Raw genomic sequence first — 19,919 nt, 5'->3', positions numbered from 1 at the left:
GGCCATTCTAAGAGGTGTGTAGAGGTATCTCATTTTTGTTTTAATTTGCATTTTCCTGATATGGCATTGAGCATCTTTTCATATGCTTATTTGAATAAGCGTTTGTATACCTTCTTTGCTTATGTATATACATAAGCATGTGTATACCTTGCTTGATGAGGTATCTTTTCAGCTATTAAGAGAGATTTTGAGGTAACTAGGAGAGAATGGCATCCAGATTGCATTATTTTTTCACTAGGAAACTTCATATGATCAGTGTTGGAGGAGAGAAAATTATTCCTATCTACAAATAAATAAATAGCTTTATAAATACATACAGAGAACAGTTTTAAATTCTTACCTAATGAAATCAACACATGCCTGAGCTGCTAAGGCTTTAATTGCTTTTGTTACTAGGGAGAACCCCATTCTTCATATGTCCCTGTTGTTTTGTTTTGTTTTTTTTTTTTTTTTAAAGATTTTATTTATTTATTTGACAGAGAGATCACAAGTAGGCAGAGAGGCAGGCAGAGAGAGGGGGAAGCAGGCTCCCCGCTGAGCAGAGAGCCCCATGCGGGACTCGATCCCAGGACCCTGGGATCATGACCTGAGCCGAAGGCAGAGGCTTTAACCCACTGAGCCACCCAGGCGCCCCTGTTTTGTTGGTTTTTGTTTCACAAAATATGTTTTTGAAATAAGTCACAAGGATGAAAAGTACAGCATAGGGAATAGAGTCAATAATATTTTAGTAATAATGTTTGGTGAAAGATAGTGACTACACTTACTGTGGTAAGTACTGAGTAATATACAGAATTGTCAAATCATGTTGTGCACTTGAATTTAATGTAACCTTGTATGTTAACTATACTTCAATTAAAAAAAAACTTAAAAAAGAATAAATTTGTGGAAACCATTCTACATCCATCCATACAGACAGACATCTTTCTTTTTAGAAAACAGTCATAAGGAATAATACTACATTGACATAATAATATATTTAGCCCATTTATTCACTGGCATTGAGATTATTTCTGTTTCTGACTTTTTACAGTTACAAACATGTTTTCAGTGAATAGTATTTCACATAGAATATACTTGGGCAAATATTGCATGGGACAAATTTTTGGAAGTAGAATTTTTGTACCTTAGAGCATGTATTTTTAAACTTTTTTGGAAATAATTTTAAACATGCAGAAAAGAAAAAAATCAACGTTTACTATTAACAGTTTGCTCCCTTTGCATTATCATCTGCTCTCTTTTCATGTATATGCATGATATATTTTTTCCACTGGAGAATAAGTTGATACATCATGGCCGTTTATCCCCAGCCACATCAGTGGGTCTCCAAAGAACCAGCCGCGCTGTCAACTCCAGTAAACCTGACGTTGATGTAGTACCCTGTCCTTTCTATCATTTGTGTTCTAGTCTTGTCAGTTGATTCAGTAAGATTCTTCATAGCATTTTTTCCTTCTAGTACAGGATCCAGTTGAAGATCAGATACTGCATTTACTTGTCATGTATCTTTTTAATATCCTTTTATTTGGTATAATTCCTTGGCCTTTCTTTGTCTTTTTTTTAATAACAACTTTATTGGGATATCCATTCACATACCATACATTTACCCTTTAAAAAAACAGATCTAATTCACAACTATAAAATTCATTTTTTTAAAGTAAAAGATCAGGGTTTTTTAGTATACTCATGGGACTATGCAAGCATCACAACTATCTAATTCCAGAACATCTTCATCCCCCCACCAGCCCAGGCAGCCTCTGGCAACCACTGATCTTTCTGTCTCTCTAAATTTGCCTATTCTGGGCATTTCATGTATACGGGTTCATATAATACGTAGCCTTTTATGTCTTCTTTCACTGGCTTCTTTGTGTTTTCAAAACTTGTCCATGTCATAGCAGGTATTAATATTCATTCCTTTTTATGGCTGAATAGTGCTCTGTCGTGTGGATATATACTATGTTTTGCATAGCCATTCATCATATAAATGCTGTTGGGAACATTCTTGTACAGGTTTTTGTGCCTGTTTTCAATACTGTCTTATCTAAATTCTGATCAAGGCTTCATAAGTTATAGCAGTCAGCAGAAAGGTCATTGTTTCCTGTCAGGGTTTGTAATGGGTCATGAGTAATCAGACACAGTTGTTGGGAAAACATGGCAGTTTTGTTGTTCTGAGGTGGTCTGTTGACTAAAAATTTTGAGGATCATAACGTCGAGGCATCTAACTTCTGTCTACAACTATTCTAGGTTGTCTAGCTGTTGAGCACTTAGAGCTTTGCCTACTTACTGGACCTTCCAGTAAGAGGGACTAATTTTTTTTTTTTAAGATTTTATTTATTTATTTGACAGAGAGAGATCACAAGTAGGCAGAGAGGCAGGCAGAGAGAGTGAGAGGGAAGCAGGCTCCCCGCCGAGCAGAGAGCCCGATGTGAGACTCGATCAAGAGGGACTAATTTTACTAAGACTTTCTCTTTTACTTCTCCTGCTTGCGCTTTGTAGGAGATGCTGATGGGCAGAAATGTCAGTGTAATCTTGTCAGAAAACTGTCAGAGTTGTAAAGCGGTCCTTTCCTTTCACGCTTCTCTTTTGTTTGTATTTGTGTTGGGGCAGGAGGCTACATGTACCTGGGACCTGAAGGAAGAGGATCTGTCTGTCCTCTTCCCTACCCTTTCTCTGTGCTAAGTCAGTGCTGCAAACTGCCTGCCTCCTGGAAGCAGCCAGCCTTGGGGTCCAGATGAAAAGAAGTTGCCTCCAGAGTTTGTAAGAGTATGCTGGCTAGTCATGTCCCCACTCCCTCCAAATTTCTCTTGGCCAGAAGTGATTTGTGAATACAGAGAGATTGTAGAGCACCCTGGGGAGTTGGGGTAGGAGAGCACCCAGAGTAAATATAGGTTGGTGAGATTTATCATCTCCTTATTGACTTTCAGACATCACCACTAGAAAACCTTTCTCTTCTCCCACTCTTGGAGCACCCTGTATACAGAACTTTATAGGTATCTGGTGTGCAAACTTTTTTTTCTAGGGTATTGTGTCATCTAAAGATGCCTGGACAAAAAGGTTTGCATAAACCAGATGTTCAGAACTGTTATATAAGTGAATGAGCCACAAGTTAGACCCAGTACTCAAGGGAGAGAGTTGAATGAGTATGCTGTTTCTTCTGTTGTGTGTTAATAAGGGATATTACGAATAAAAACTTTTGAATCTGGTTGAATGCTACCATTTCTTTTTCCTTTCCTTTTTATTTTCTTTTTTTTTTTTTAGTAACTACTGGCACACGCCTGAGGAGGGTGGGGATGTCCTTTATTTCATGTAATAGGGATGTTTGGCTGGAGGCCCAAATCTTGGTTTCCATCATCAACTTATCAAATGAAGTTTTACAGGATTGGATCAGAGGGAGGGATTACAAAAGACTGTATGCCCTGTGATTTGCCCTTAGTAATGGGAAATTCCTGGGTGGAGATATTTATTTAACTCGTATTCATTCACAGGTGAACACTGAACTTTGTCTTGTCTCCTTTCAACCTTGAAAAATCTTTTCTTGATACATCTAAAAAACAGTGAAGAAAGATTGGAAACTAGATTGCTTCGACCATAAACTTTTATTAAGCCAGAACAGGGTTCTGTGCCCCAGCATATCCTTGTGGACTTTTGTTGGGTGTCATAAGTGAATTGTGGTCTGTCATTATTTTTGGAATTATAGAAGCTATGACATTGAGAACTTGATCTGTGACCTGATACATTCAGAATCCCAGATTCTGAGCAGATATTAGAACACACACACTTCAAGATGTGAGATGGATTTCAGTATAATGTGTGTCACCCAATTTCTCCTTTTCTCCTTCAACTCTGCCTTCCAAATGACCTGTCTTTTGCTACCCTTCCCTTGGGAGGCAGTAAAGAATCCACCTCTGTCTACTTGTGTAAAAAATACTGATGCCTGGGTCCCACTCCCCAGAGATTCTGACTTATTGGTCTGAGATACCTGAGGCTATTTAAAAGTTCCCCAGGTGATTTTAATGTGCAGCCAAGGTTCAGAACTACTGTGTTAGCCAGAATGCTCCTCCATTAATCCTGTATTGAGTTAATCCCTTTTTAGCAAGTGTTACAATTTATAAAATACGGTTCTTCTGCATAATCACTGTGTTTTTATGGTGACCCAGTGAAGCCGACAAGCTTCTGCTCTCAGAGTTCCTTATTCTTCATGAATGTTCTATGGGGCTTGTTGTCTCATCATTTTGTTTGCTACTTCTTACATGGCTATTTCTTCTTTTTTCAGAATATTTCATTTTTAAATAATCTCTAAACCCAGTGGGGGGTTCAGACCCAAAACCTTGAGATCAAATACCAGGTGCCCGTCACATGGCATTTCTCTGCAAATAGTGATGAGACCATCTCTCCTCAAAGCCACACATCCCAGGTGTTTAAGAGGGTGTGTTTTTTTCCTCATCTTTTGAAATCTGTTGCTTTCTGTGCCTTTCCGGAGCCTATTAAAATTTGTAAAATGTTCCAAAACCCTATAGGGTTGTGGAAAGCACCACTCCGTAGGAGCTCTGGTTTCTGTTCCAACATAACGAATTGTGTGACTTCGGGCAAGTACTTAACATTTTATAAAAGGGATATTATTGACCCATCAGAAGGCATGCACTGAGAGTCAATGGAATGCCCGCAGCAGCTTTGAGACTTGAATTCTCTCAGGCTGATATCCTGTTCCTCCCATTATTGGCAATTCCCATTGCCATTTTCAGTTCAAACACAGCTTTCGTACCTTTTGTCCTCCAGTTGAGAGAGAGAGACGGAGAATCAGTAGGTCTTGACGACTGATTGAGTGTGAACATTGAGAGAACCATGTGTATTGTTAGGGCCGTGTTTTTCAAACTTGCCTGATCCAAAGAATCTTCTGGGACATTTATTAAATGTCACAGTCTCCACTTGAGACCTTGAGTATCCATCTCCAGGGACAGACCTGGGTGATCATTTCTATCGTATTTTAAATCAAATTCCTTAAGTGATCCTTGGAGTTAGATGAAACTGAGAAGTTGCTCTATAGGAAATTAAATGTAGTAGGTGGTCAATAAATGAACACATCTATTCCACTAAACTATTTTTCTTCCTTGAGTTTTACATTTTAGCTGTGTTCCACAACCCCAGAATTCAGAAGGACAAACACTATTTGCAAGAGAAAAAACTAAACATTTGCATTTTGCTTAGAGGGGCTTTTAGTCTCTGATCATTAGTGTTCTGTGATGCTTAACTATATTGATAGCAAATGGTGGTAGGTTTCTTTTGTACCTAGTTGAGAAACTGTGCAGTGAGATAAAACACTGGAGCCTTATAAGCATTATTCTTGGGGTCTGTGCCATGGACTACCTTCTATATGATAGTGAAACTAGGTATTTTGGTGTTTAAGTCTTTGAGTTTTTAATGGACAATACTGTGGTCTGCTTTATACTAAACTTCACTTATGGCAAACTTATTTATAATGATTGTGCTTTCAGTTTTAATTTTGACTATATGGTCTTTGATACTGCAGGTTATTTTTGGAAAAGGGACATTGCCCTGTACTAAATTGTATATATTTATATTGCTTTGTATGGAATACAAATGAATGCTTCACACCTTGAAGCAGGACTGTCATAGTGATATGTAATTCATTTTTTTTATTTTTAATTTTTTAAAAAGATTTTATTTATTAACTTGACAGAGACACAGCAAGAGAGGGAACACAAACAAGAGGAGTGGGAGGGGGAGAAGCAGGCTCCCTGCTGAGCAGAGAGCATGATTTGGGACTTGATCCCAGAACCCTGGGATCATGACTTGAGCCAAAGGGGCATCCAATCCCCTAAATTTTTAAAAATCTCTAATTTTTTTTCCACACGGCTAAGTCACTGTTGGATGAATCCCATGATTCTGTGTTAAAACTTACTTTGGGAATGCCTGGGTGGCTCAAGTCGTTAAGCGTCTGCCTTCAGCCTTCTCCCACTCTCCCTGCTTGTGTTCCCTCTCTCGCTGTCTCTCTCTCTCTGTCAAATAAATAAAATTGAAAAAAAAAACTTTGATTAATGATTCATACAAAATAATTACTTTCTTCCTTTGAACAACATGAGCATGACATGAGTTACCAGTGATTAAAATATATATGCCTTAGATTTTTTTGTTGCAAAAGATAATACATGTTTTATATGTGCATGTATGTGTGTGTGTGTATAAAATGGAAATGTTAGAAATTACTGAAAAATATGTAGGAGGAAGTCACCCATAATGGCAACATTCAGCATCTACTTCTGTTTGCATTCTGCTTTACTTATTTTGGCCTTTTAACAGGACTGATCTTCTGTTTTTATGAACAGTGATCTAACTAGTAAAACTTGAACGTGTACATACTGCTCCTTTTGGTTGATACTGGTTCATTGGAAGCAGGGACAGAACAGGGTATTGAGAGATTTCTGGATGTTTATATTGTAGAATAACTTGGTAATGTAGTCTAAACCCATTTTCATGGGCAGCTTCAGGCAGGAAGTCAGTTATTTAATAAGAGTATATCTTGTGCCAGGTGTACTGCCTTGGATTCAGACCATCACCAGTTCATTGGCTCTTTCCTTTCCTGTCAGATTTTATAGTCCCCACTCGAGCAAAGCCTGACCTTAGACAATGAAAACTGTATAGGTTGTAACTAGTCAGTCTCCTTGCTTTCATTTTCTCCTTATTTCAATCATAGAAAATTACCAGTGGAATTCTTCCAGCAGTGTTCTCATGTTCTGTTCATAAAGCTCACAGTGGCTTAGGTGGCTTTAGACTTTCAGGAACCTATACCAGCTGGCCCTTCGCTTCACCAACTAGTTGTTATTTGCTGTTACTATCTGTGCTCTAGCTGGGGAAATCTGCACACAGTTTATTCCTCTGCTTTTTTTTTTTTTAAAGATTTTATTCATTTATTTGACAGAGAGAGAGAGAAAGACCACAAGTAGGCAGAGAGAGGGTGGGGGAAGCAGGCTCCCTACCGAGCAGAGAGCCCAACGTGGGGCTCAATCCCAGGACCCCGAGATCATGACCTGAGGTGAAGGCAGAGGCTTAACCCACTGAGCCACCCAGGCGCCCCTATCCCTTTACTTTTGCTCATGTGTATTCTTCATTTAGAATTTTCTTCCCTCTTCTCTCTGGCAGTTCATGTTCCTGTTTTCCTTCAAAATCCTTCTTCTTTGACGTGCTGTACACCTGCTAGCATGTTGTCCTTTTATATTTGCGCAGATGTCATTTTTCAGCTAAGTATTATCAGGGGCTTTCTGTCCATTCTGTTTTCTTTCCTCCCCGGTACTCCATATTGTTTTAGAAACCTAGATTAATTCAACTTAAACCAATACAGACACAGGTATTTTTCAGAGCAGGAAATTGAGGCTTCAGTGGGAAAGTGTCCCCTGCTTACCTGCTTTACACAGCACGCCTGAACCTGGTTGACGTCAAACCAGAATGTAGTACCATCCAAAAGGCGACAGAAAAACCTTAAGAAAAAAAAAAAAGACCCAGAGAGTCATTAGGAACACCATCTTCTTTCATTCTTGAGCAATTGTTTTCAGGAAAAAAAATTTTTTTTTTTGGACTTATGGCTATTTATTTAACTCTGTGGATTATAAGCTATTACTATTTATTTTGCTATTCAAATTGTTTGGGAAATCCTGTTTAAAATATGAGGTAATAGAACTGGGAGCTGAGATAGGGGCTTGTAGTTACTTAGTTTTCCACTCTACCTTTTTTCTCTTTGAAGGTCCTCGGGATGGGCTTGGGCTCAGCCAGAAAGAGAACTAGTGGCCACCGGGGCCGGTGGTACAGAGAGAACGGCAGCATGGGGATGCTGCGGGCACAGGCGGCAGTCCGACTCTGGGCGAGGACGGCTTTGTCCACGTGTGCAGACCTTACCTTCTCCTGTAAAAATCTGAGCACTAGATGACAGTTCAGATATTGTTCATTTTCTGAGCAATCTGGTGTGGAAAAACTGAGAATTTGTGTCTTCCTCTGAGGTTTAGAGAGGGTTTTACCTGTAGCATCTAGGTCAGCAGGTAGGCATTTGAGAGCTGGTGAGAGTGGAGGATCCTATGTTAGTCATCTCAGTATAGCCATGTGTGAAATACTCAACTGGAGAACGCTTCTCTCTCGCCTCTGAAATAAAACTGTTTATTTTACGGTGACAGATACAAGATATTCAGGGTTGATTGCACACCTGAGTCCGTGGAGCGGTCTGGAGCAGTGGCCGTGCCCCTTACAATAGCAGCCCTTATTGAGGGCCCTGGCACTTCTCCCCCTAAAACAGAGAGCGGATTCAGGATAAGGGCTTAGCCGGAGAAGAGTCTTGGTTATCATCATGAAAGGAGAGATGAAATGAAGGGGAGAGGGAGAGATAGGGGAACAGCAGAGCCTCTAAGAACAAATGGCAGGGGCGACTACAGTTAGAGGATGGGATGGAGCCAAATTACAGGGAGAACGTAGAGGAAAAAGGCAGAGTGGGAAAGTAACTCTAGGATGAAGACAAGGAGGATTGTGGTTCTTTTTTTTTTTTTTAAAAGATTTTATTTATTTATTTGACAGATCACAAGTAGGCAGAGAGAGAGAAGGGAGGAAGCAGGCTCCACGCTGAGCAGAGAGCCTGATGCAGGGCTCGATCCTGGGACCCTGGGATCATGACCTGAGCCAAAGGCGGAGGCTTTAACCCACTGAGCCACCCTGGCGCCCCAGGATTGTGATTCTTATCGCCACTGCTCTGTCCCCTGGCTGTCCTGTGGCATTGCGATTCTTCGCCCTGGTCCTGGCCTTGCCACCTGCTTTGCCCTGTGGTGCGGCTTCCTGACATCATTAGCTCCCAGGGCCCCAAAGGGGAAGTGTGAGGACAGATGCAGTGACTTAAATGAGCACAGCCTAGGAGCCCGGAGGGAACAGTGCTGCTGCCCCATCTTCCTCTGCCCCGGCCTCCCTCCCTTTTTATTTTACCTGGTGGAGTCACAAGCCCCAGAGGGGGCTACTTCGTGCCATGGGGCTGGCTGAAAAGTGGAAGTCATTGTCTTGGAGCAAACCTTGGAAATCCCTCACCACAGCAGAAATGATATGGAACAGTTGCCCTACCCCTTGCCCAGGAGGTACCTGTTTGGATTTGTGTTGTGGGACACAAGCTGGAATTCCTTAACATGATGGCTTACTGATCAAGCCAGTCCTGGGGCGCTGTCCCATGGGGGCACCTCACTGAGGCCCGTTGACCATGGTCCCATCACATCCTTAGCAAAGTGGTCTTTAGGTGTTACGCGATGACGGGAGTCCTTCCTTCGCAGGTGGAGAAACCACCTGTCACATGACTCTTGCTGTGCCCTGTTAGTGTCTTTTTAGAGGAGCTGAAATTAGGAACAAGGTCTCCTGAATCTTCTCCTGAGTCTTCTGGTCCACAGTTGTTGTTGTTTTTTTAAAACAATACATCATAAAACCTTACTTGTTTCTAAATTCCCAGATTTGTTTTTGGCGTGAAGGGGCAAAGAATACGAGCAGGCCTTGGATGGAGCTGATTGGCACACAGGGAAAGAAGCCTGTCGTGGAGGTTTTTGTGGTTGTAGAGTTACGCTTTTGCTGGTAGTGGAGCTGAGCAAGGGGCCTGCAGCTACCCCCAGGCCTGGCTGCTGGCCCGAGTGGGAGGCCCCAGAGTTATTTTTAGCCGCAAGGCCTTGGAAGCAGGTGTGGTCCAGGCTTGAAGGCCACGCCAGGAATGTGTTCGAGTCTTGTGCGTGTCTGATTAGGAGCTCAGAATAGTGACCAGGCTGCCGTATATACTTGGTTAAAAGAATCTGTGCTTTTCCAGGGAGAGGAATGAGTGTCGTCCTGGGTTTCGTTTGTGGTGCATCAAGCGGGTTTATTTTGGAAACTATAAATTAAAATACATTTTTACGTGTCAAGGAATATATTAATTTTAAAAAGAAAACTAGCTATAAATTCTTTGTGTACAGAAGAAACCTCTTGTGTTAAGAGTCCTACCCCAACTGCCTTACTGAAAGTCCAGGTTTATAGTCCTAAGTGTGTGATTTAAAATTTAATTTTTCCTGTCTCCCTCCCCACCAACATTATTGTTATTGAAAATAATTCTTTGTAAGTTCTTTTGTGAAGCAGATGCGGTAAACATCAGTTTTCCTGTATTGTGTTTGCTCATCTTTCTACCTTGTTCCAACCCACGCTTTTCTTAACAGTCTTAATAAGGAGCAACGTACAGAACTGCCGTGTGGCTACATTAGTGGCTCTGAGTCTGTGTCTTGTCCTTTTTCTGAGACTTTTTTGTACTTCCCAAGACTGTGGAAAAGAATATAATAAGTATTACCTTTAATTACCCAGCGAAACTGTTGTGACATTTTGAATGTACCCATCCTATGTGCATGAATGTGCGTAGCTATTGGAGGTTCTACTTTACCTCCTGTTTTGTGACTTGATTTTATTCTCTTCACGTATCGTGACCATCTTGCATTGTCAAGAGGTACGCTTCTATGCCGTGATTTACAAATGCTGCATGGTACTGTGTTGCAGGATTTATTTTGATCTGTAAGTTACTTACTTCCCTTTTGTTGCTCAGGTAGTCTTTTCCCAGTATTTCTCATGTGTCTTTTAACTGAAAGGTGAAGCAGTTTCTTGGAAGTCACTTTGAAAACATCCTTATGAGCCGTTTTGAAATTATCTTTGGAAAAGAAACACAGGAAAAAATAAAAAGAAATTATCTTTGGGAGAATATAGTTTGGCATTCTGGTTTTACTTATTTTCATACGAAGGGATTTAAAGTACGTAACATTCCAGAATATTTTACAAACGGGCTTGAGTGGGAGTGATGGAAGGTTTGGTGTTGATGGTTTCTGATTGTTCTCCATTGCTTGTTCCTACAGCCTTCTGATCTTCTTTGGAAAAATTAAATTATATCCTCTGTTCCAGTAGACTGTGTTCCAAATTGTCCATATGTCTTCCCTGGTCATAATATTGTTAGTAATTTCATGCTTTGTCAGGAAAGTACACCTTTCTTTCATGTAGTGGAATTTTGTTGTATATGGATAAAGGTTATAAGCTTGCATTAGTGTTACCAGTCCCTGGAGTACTGTAATCTAATTTACAGAGTCCTTGTGGTTAAGTATTTGATACACCATCTGACAGGGAGAACTCCTTGGACGTATTTAACATTTTTAAATTTAAAGCTCCCTTAAACTGCTCCCTTCTTGTTCAGAGGTGTTCAAGCGCACATCTTGTTTAACCTGTCTTTGACATTTGACTGTGTTCTGTTCTACATCTGCTACCTTCTGCATTCTGTGATGTAAAACCAAGATTCCGTTCTTAGGTAGAACACATTTGTAGAGTTAGAAGAACTATATTAAATTGATATTAATAGTAATCTTTCTTATTACAGTCTTTTCATACAGAACCTTCTTTTAATTCATTTGCCAAGGAATGCACTAATACAGGAACCTCAGCTTCTCCCTCTGTAGTTTTAAGAACAAACCATACTGAATTTGTGTGTGTGCATTTCACACTGAAGTTAAATGTTTGAGTGTCTGGAAATGTGTCATTTCGGAAAGAGAGAGCTGTCATTCTGAAGAAGGTTGGTGCACCTGCCATGTCCTCCATTAGCACTCGCCCGGTTCCGCGTTACCTTGGCCAGCACTGTCTTCCCTGGCCTCAGTCCTCTGATGTAGAGAGCCACGGTCTTGCTGGTGTCCACGTAGCTCACTCTCCCCTCCTCCTGAATTGTACTTAACCGTCATCTCTGACTACTCGGTTTAAAATTGCTGCTACCCACCGCAGCTCTCCATTTTCCTTCCCTGCTTTGCTTTTGCTCCATAGCACTTGCCTCCATCTGTCCCTATAGCCTTTTGTGTTGTTGCTGTTTGTTGTGTTGCCCATTGCTGAATTAGAAGCCCTGGAGAACAGGAGTCCTCACCTAGCTCATTTTTGCTGCATTTCTCCAGCAGTGTCTAGCACTTACAAGGTGCCCGACAACTATTTGTTAGTTGAGTGAATGCGTTACAGTAGGCCTGACAGGTGCCCAAGGAGACCAAGATGTATATGTTAGTCCCCATCTGACCTCTGTTTGGTTTGGTCTGAATCTTTCCTCTCCTGCCTCCAGCCCACCTTTATTGCAAATACCTTTCTAGAACATTGTCTCTTGACTCTCGGTTTACACCAGCCACTGGCCACTTTTTCTCTTACCCACAGACTTCATCCAAGGATCCTTCCATTCCCATTCCCTTAAGACCATCTCCTATCCAGGCTCCTCCCCAAGGTAGTGGAGTCCTTAGTTGAACTAAGGTGCCTGGAGAAAGCATTGTATGTTAGAGGGGTAAGTCAGGGAGCTCTGGGTGCAAGGAGTAGGTCTGGAATAGGCACATGGGGTGGTGGAAGGAGGGGAGGAGGAGGAGAACTCTGATGGATCAGGAGAGGCCAAGTTAGTGAGACAGACACGTGAGCATAAACAGGAAGCAGTGCTTTGAAGGCTTGGGGTGAGCCAGCACCAAGAGTGCAGCGCTCTTCCTGAGCAGAAAGTTGGTGAGGCCTTCTCTCTGACCCGATTGTACCTGGGCCAGCCTGTGTCTGAAGCAAAGACAGTATATTTAGTCCCTGAAGCATGGCTGCTTCTCCAGCCTTCATCCGTAGGTCCCCGAGGAAGCCTCTGATAGGACCGGGTTCTCTCAGCAGTGCTCTCAGCTGGGGGGAGAGGGCTGGGTTTTATGGTGCTAACAAGTGCTGTTTGCGTGTCCAATGCTGTCTGGACACTTGTGCGTCAAGTTGTCTATCCCATTATTGCACCACTTGCCAGAATGTGTCCTCTCTGTTGGGGTAAGAAAATACGGTCAAGATGTTAATAGGCAACTGAAAATACATTAAGCTCATATAGTCTTCTCGGCTTTGGTGAGGGTGGTTTTGTGTTTTGTTTTTTGGGTTTTTGTTTGTTTGTTTTGGTTTTTTTTTTTTTATTGAATGTGTTTTACCAAATACCAGACTTCAGAATTTTTGTTAGGGTTTACCCACAGCGTATGAGGCAAAGTTGCTTTAATCAGTGTAGACAGTCAGAGTCAAAGATTTCTTGCTTTTTCCCAGACATGATAGCCTGCTTTTTTACCTTTTGATTTGGTCAGTTTTCTCTTATTGAAAATCTATGTTTAAGGCTCTGCTGAAAGGCTGTTTAGTGTATCTTGTTGTCTAGTTCTTTAGTTTTATGGGAGGAAAAAAAGTTTTAAGACTGGATTGTAGTTTAATAAAAGCAAACTTCTTACCCGATTATATGCTATCCATAAATTCTCTGAGAATTTGAACTTGAGCTCACGCCCAACCAAATAAAACTTAGTCACTCTCCTTGCTGAGCAGGCGGTTCAAGCACCCCATAGCTGTAGGATCCTTTTCCTTCTGAGAATTTCTTTGTGAAGGAAGTGTTTAAAATGGCAGTGTGCCTCTCTGAGAGGCAGCCGCTGCATCGCCATGGGTCCCACCTATCAGGCCAGCAGGCATCCCTTACCCGCCCGCTGCAGCCCTGGCCGCTGGGCCTGGTGACAGATGAGCTGTTGCCGTTGGCAGAAAATAACCCATGGGTGGGTAGAAGGGGGAACTTGTGTGGGAGAGGTCCTCACCTTTTTTTCTGGCGGGATATACGAAGTGTTAGTGTGACTGACCTGGAAGCCAGGATCTTGCCTGGGCCATTGAAAAAACACTTCCTCTGAGAATAGGAGGGAGATGCTCAATGGAATCGTTTAAAAACAACCATTAAGAAATTTTCTATTTGGGCACTAGCTTTAAGGCTATGTATGAGTAGGAAAGAAAATCAAAAGAAAAAAATTTTTCCTTATAGCTAATTGCTTTAGAGGCCAATACTGGTTTTTGTATAGTCAGACTCTATGTTCTTTTATTTTTTAAAAAAAGATTTTATTTATTTATTTGTCAGAGAGACAGAGGCAGGGAGGCAGGCAGAGGGAGAGGGAGAAGCAGGCTCCCCGCTGAGCAGGGAGCCCGATGTGGGACTTGATTCGAGGACCCTGGGATCATGACCTGAGCCAAAGGCAGTGGCTTAACTGACTGAGCCACCCAGGCGTCCCCGTATGTTGTTCTTTTAATGAAAACAAATTCCACTTGCTCATCTTATCATTAAAATAGTGTTCGGCTTAAGGTCCTCTGACATAACTAATTCAGTGGTGTATTTCATTGATACTCTGCAGAGTAGAGTGAATTTCAGTAAATAGAACTCCACTGATTTCCATGATAAAATCATAGATAAATTTCCATAGGTAACCAAATAAAATCTAAAACACGAAATAAATTATGCATAAACTTAAAAATTGTATATTAAAGGGAAAAATTCCCATATAATTTATGTTAATATTAAATATTAAAATCTAAAAGAAATTGGTAAATACAAAATATACCAAAATTAGCATTTCTTAAGGGGTTTTGCCCATTTTGTTTACTGACCTGTATAGTCATTTTGTTATACTAAAATGTTTCCACAGCTTATCTCTTTCCCTTCATAAATAAAGTTATTTATTTATTTTTGAAAGATTTTATTTATTTGAGAGAGAGACAGAGCATGAGAGGGGAGAAGGTCAGAGGGAGAAGCAGACTCCCCATGGAGCTGGGAGCCTGATGCAGGACTATCCTGGGACTCTGGAATCATGACCCGGGCCAAAGGCAGTTGCTCAACCAACTGAGCTACCTAGGTGCCCTAGTTTTTTAAAATGTTTATTTCTGAAAGTGGGAAAGTGGCTCTGGTTAAGGTAACTAGTCTTTGGTCTGAAAAATACTGATTTCTTGACTTCTTTTTAGAGAGAAAACTTCACTATATGCATAGAAAAGGGTTCTTTAGTTGCCTTCTTTTTTCTTTTCTTTTATTTATTTTCACAGTGTTCCAAAATTCATTGTTTGTGCACCACACCCAGTCTGCGTGCAGTACGTGCCCTCCATAATAACTACCATCAGGCTCAACCCCCCCCCCTCCAAAACCTTCAGTTTGTTTCTCAGAGTTCACAGTCTCTCATGGTTTGTCTCCCCCTCCGATTTCCCCCAACTCACTTCTCCTCTCCATCTCCCAATGTATTCTGTGTTATTCCTTTTACTGCACAAATAAGCGAATTATTTCGTGATTGACTCTCTCTGCTTGACTTATTTCACTCAGCATAATCTCTTCCAGTCCCGTCCATGTTGATACAAAAGTTGGGTATTTATCCTTTCTAATGGTGGCGTAATATTCCATTGTATATATGGACCACATCTTCTTTATCCATTTGTCCTTTGAAGGGCATCTTGGTTCTTTCCACAGTTTGATGACTGTGGCCATTGCTGCTATGAACATTGGGGTACAGGTGGCCCTTCTTTTTACTCCATCTGTATCTTTGGGGAAAAGACCCAGTAGTGCAATTGCAGGGTCATAGGGTAACTCTATTTTTAATTTCTTGAGGAATCTCCACACTGTTTTCCAAAGTGGCTGCACCAACTTGCTTTCCCACCAACAGTGTTAAGAGGGTTCCCCTTTCTCCACATCCTCTCCAACACTTGTTGCTTACTGTCTTGTTGATTTTGGCCATTCTAACTGGTGTCAGTGTGGTTTTGATTTGAATCTCCCTGATGGCTAATGATGATGAACATTTTTTCATGTGTCTGTTAGCCATTTGTATGTCTTCTTTGGAGAAGTGTCTGTTTATGTCTTCTGCCCATTTTTTTTTTTTAAGATTTTATTTATTTATTTGACAGAGAGATCACAAGTAGATAGAGAGGCAGGCCTTCTGCCCATTTTTTGACGTGATTATCTGTTTTGTGTGTGTTGAGTTTGAGGAGTTCTTTATAGATCTTGGATATCAGCCCTTTGTCTGTAGTGTGATTTGCGAATATCTTCTTCCATTCCGTGGGTTGCCTCTTTGTTTTGTTGACTGTTTCATTTGCTGTGCAGAAGATTTTGATCTTGATGAAGTCCCAAAAGTTCATTTTCGCTTTTGTTTCCTTTGCCTTTGGAGACATGTCTTGAAAAGTTGCTGTGGCCGATGTCGAAGAGTTACTTCTTAATTTCTCCTCTAGGATTCTGATAGATTCCTGCCTCATATTGAGGTCTTTTATCCATTTCGAGTTTATCTTTGTTGTCTTCTGAAGGGCCTACTGCCACCCAGATTTCCTTGATGGTAGATTGGGGGATCCCGTCAATCTCCTCAGAAGAGTCTTCCAGCTGCTCCCGCCACCTGTCCCATCTCCTGGGGGTCCAGTGGCGGGGGCGGGGCATGCAGGGCTCCTCACCGTGGTCCCCAGGCAGCCAAGAGGGCAATGAGAAAAAAATCACACTATAGTGTTTTAAATGAAAGAAGAAAGCAGGATGCACAACAAGTGTATGTACTGTGCAACCAGTTGAACAAAGGGGAAAAGGAGAAAGACTACATACTTGTATCTTATTCTGTATTCATTAAAAAAAAAATCTTTGGATGAAATCAGAAGAAATTATTCACCGTGGTTTCTACTACAGGGCAGGGGGAGGACCTGGGCAGATGGGACCAGGGTAGGAGAAGGATTTTCAGTGCTTTCCTGTTTTTCACTTAATGTATTTGTTGGAGTTTCAGTATTGTGGCAAATTTTAATAGCTTTGTTGATGTAACAAACATACAATAAACTGTACATATTCATGGTATGTATACGTTTTGTACCTTTTTTTGCACCAGTGAATTTGTTATCTATTAAAAATGGATAGAAAGGGGACTCCTGGCTGGCTCAGTCAGTGGAGTGTGTGATTCTTTTTTTCTTTCTTTCTTTTTTTTTTTTTTTACAATTTTTATTTATTTATTTGACAGAGACACAGAGAGGGAACACAAGTAGGGGGTGTGGGAGAGGGAGAAGCAGGCGTCCTGCTGAGCAGGGAGCCCGATGTGGGGCTCGATCCCAGGATGCTGGCATCATGACCTGAGCCAAAGGCAATCGTTTAACGACTGAGTCACTCAGGCATCGCTGGAGAGTGTGATTCTTGATCTTGGGGTGATGAGTTTGAGATCCACGTTGGATGTGGAGATTCCTTTTATCTTTAGAGATTTTATTTTTTTAAGTAAAGAAAACAGTTAAAACTTTAAAAATTGTTTAAGTAAATTGATAAATAGTAATGCTGGGTGTGCCCTGGATTTTGTAATATGCCTTTGGGCCCTTACGGTTCAATCTAAGAATGCTTATTCCTTTTGACTTCTTATAGAAATTTTGGGTAAGATTAGCTTCGTGGTTTTGCCGACAATAGAAATGTTCTCTTGTCATCTTTTAAATACTGTCTGATGCAAAAGTTTTCAAAAACAAAACTGTCATAGACATGTTTCTGATCTCAGGGTATTGACATTCTTCAGAATAAACAGTGAATGCCCAGAAATTTTTAAATTAGAGTTGTAGCCTAGGTTGAGGATGTAACCAAAATTCTGTAGCTTTAAATAAATAAGGTTTAAAGCTATTGTTCTCCTACTCCCCTCACCCCCTTGGCAGGGTTCTGCCTCTTTCATAATCGATTTGGGACTACGGAACATCAGAGTTTGGGCATAAAGGTATAACAGGAGGGCTCCAGCTAGCCTCAGTATGACATGAAGGGCTGTAACTTTATCCTCATTTCACATCCAGTGCTTTGCTTCAATTGCATCCTTGCCTTAGGGTCACCTTGCCCAGATCTTTTCATGGTCAGGGGAAGGGTCTTTTTGTATCTGGATGTCCTGACTCTGGTTCTCTGGGTAAGGAGGTCCGTTTTCTGCCCAGTAGAACTTTGCTGTAGCCTGTCTTTGGTTTCGGTGATTTGGGCTTAGGAGATTTGGCTGAAGGGAAGCAAAGATGAGAACTTTCTAATTCAACTTTGCATGTTTGCTGTCTTCTCCCTCCCTTTATCTGCTAACCCAGATAACTGCTTTGTCCCATCCCGATTTTATCATCGAGAGGAGCCAATCAGACTCGGATACCCAGTGCCATTGTTGGAATCAACTTGCTTCTATTCTCAGATTTCCACTTTCTGTGCCACCAGGGCACCCTCATGGACAAGTTGAGCCATTCTTTCTCAGTCCAGTTTCATTAAGGGAATGGGTACTTAGGGAAAACAGGGTAACTCAGTAGTGGGAGCCCTGGTTTGGGGATCAGACAATCTGAGTACAGGACCTCACTCTGCTGTGACCTGTCACTGAGCCGTGGGGACGCGGTTTGAAGCTGCATCCTTGGAGGTGATCTGCCAGAGTATCTTCGTTGGTTCACTACAGATTCTTTGTTTTAGTTTCTTCAGTTGAAGATAGAGGAGATTTTTGTACCTCATTGCCAGTCAGCTATACTAAAAATACATTAATATAATGAAGACAAGAAATGGCCAAGCGGTGTATTCTGTGGAGCTGACTTGTCAGGTGCAGGGTGGGGAGAGAGGATTTCTCAGGGGCCATCTAACTCTGTGTTTGTCTGGCTCTGACGGAGAGGGAGGGCGCGGTTTGGGTGAGGCTGGATTGTACCGGAGGCGGGAACTGCCCCTGTGCTTATCTGCTGAATGAGGTCTTGTAGATTCCGGATGCAAGGCAGCTCTTTAGAGCGGTTTCCCTCCTTTTTCTACATAAGTAGTTGCATTTTTACTGCCTTTAGATAACTTTGATAATTTTGTCCTCCGAACAGACTTTGTGAGGGGACAAGGCCTGTATTGTAGCTACATTTTATAGGTGAGGAGCATGTGGGCCGGAGATGTTACATGATTTTCCAGAGTTAAGTAACAAGTGGCAGGGCCACTCCTCTTGGTATCCTCCCTGTACTTCTCCCTGCTTCAGCTCTTCATCTGTAAGTCTGACATTAGGGGAACAGGATCCGGTGATGTTTGAGGGTTTTAACTATCCTGATCGGAAATCCGTTAACTAGATATTTATTCAGTATCTTAAATCATTTGTGGAGGATTTTCCTTACAACAGTGTGAATTGAGTATCTTCTCTGCAAAGCACTATGGAGATAGGAGATAAAACCTCTGCCATTGCATAGTTTCCCTTGTAGAAGGTGAATGCCAGCAGGGGGCTTCTAGTGAGATGTAGCAGAGGGTGGCTTGTGAGCAGAGATGGGCCAGGGAGCTAGGAATCTGACAGTGTTGAAGGTCAGGGTGAGATCTGAGCTCTGGGCACAAAACTGCCAACAGTATCTGTGAGGCGGTGGTCAGTTGTGGGAGTTTGGCAAGAAGAGGAAAGCACTGGGTCAGGTACTAAGGGTTCTGCGTGTTTGCTGTGTGGTTGTTGACCTGGTGCCCCAGGTGTCGATGTGAGAGTTTCTAAGGCCGAGAGTCAGTGATTCACTGAAGAATGAGGTGCAAGAAAATGAGGGGTAAGCCTGTGAAGGGTCAAGGAACTGGGGCGATGGACTGACCAGGGCCATAGCTGTGAGACTGCCTTGGTTGGAGCTGGGTACATCCCAGGCACCCAGCAGTGAGCTCAGCAGTTGGTATGACAGGAATCGGACATTTGTGCTCCTTCTCTTCCTTAAAATGCAGCTGAAATGTATGGAAAGTTTTCCGAAGGGCCATTTATAGGGGCTGCTGTGGTGCCTGGTGCATGTGTGTGTGAGTGTACGTGTGTTCACATGCTGTTCTCAGGCCATCAGAAAAGATTTTTTTGTCTTGATAGTGTGGGCTTGCTTACCTGGTTGTATTGTAGACTGTTGTTGTTCTGTGCTCTTTTCAAGAAATAAGCAAATAAAATGGAGGAACCCCCTTTGGAAAAAAATGTTACTTCAGGCAGCTTTTTATAGCTCTGTCAGTCTCATACTACAAGCATGTAGTTCTGGGCCCCAGGTCACTGTAATTCATGACTATGTCTTCTCTTGTCTTCTTTGGGTTTTTATGTTTTGACGTAAAAGTGAATTATCATCAGTAGGTTTTCTGAAGCCATGCCCGTTTGCTCTTTTGTTTGTTCAAGTGAAACAGTGCATCAAGTATGGAATTA

The 19,919-nt window shown here is 41.7% G+C and overlaps 1 protein-coding gene across 5 annotated transcripts in view; it reads left to right on the top strand.

Moving 5' to 3' along the window:
* The window catches only part of DUSP16 (dual specificity phosphatase 16), a 79,947-nt gene that overhangs the window by 19,664 nt on the left and 40,364 nt on the right, over positions 1-19,919 (top strand). The window lies entirely within an intron of this gene.

Source organism: Meles meles, chromosome 7, assembly GCF_922984935.1.
Source record: "Meles meles chromosome 7, mMelMel3.1 paternal haplotype, whole genome shotgun sequence".
Lineage (NCBI taxonomy): Eukaryota > Metazoa > Chordata > Mammalia > Carnivora > Mustelidae > Meles > Meles meles.
Note: the sequence above shows the minus strand (reverse complement) of the source record. Positions and strands in the feature narration are given on the sequence as shown.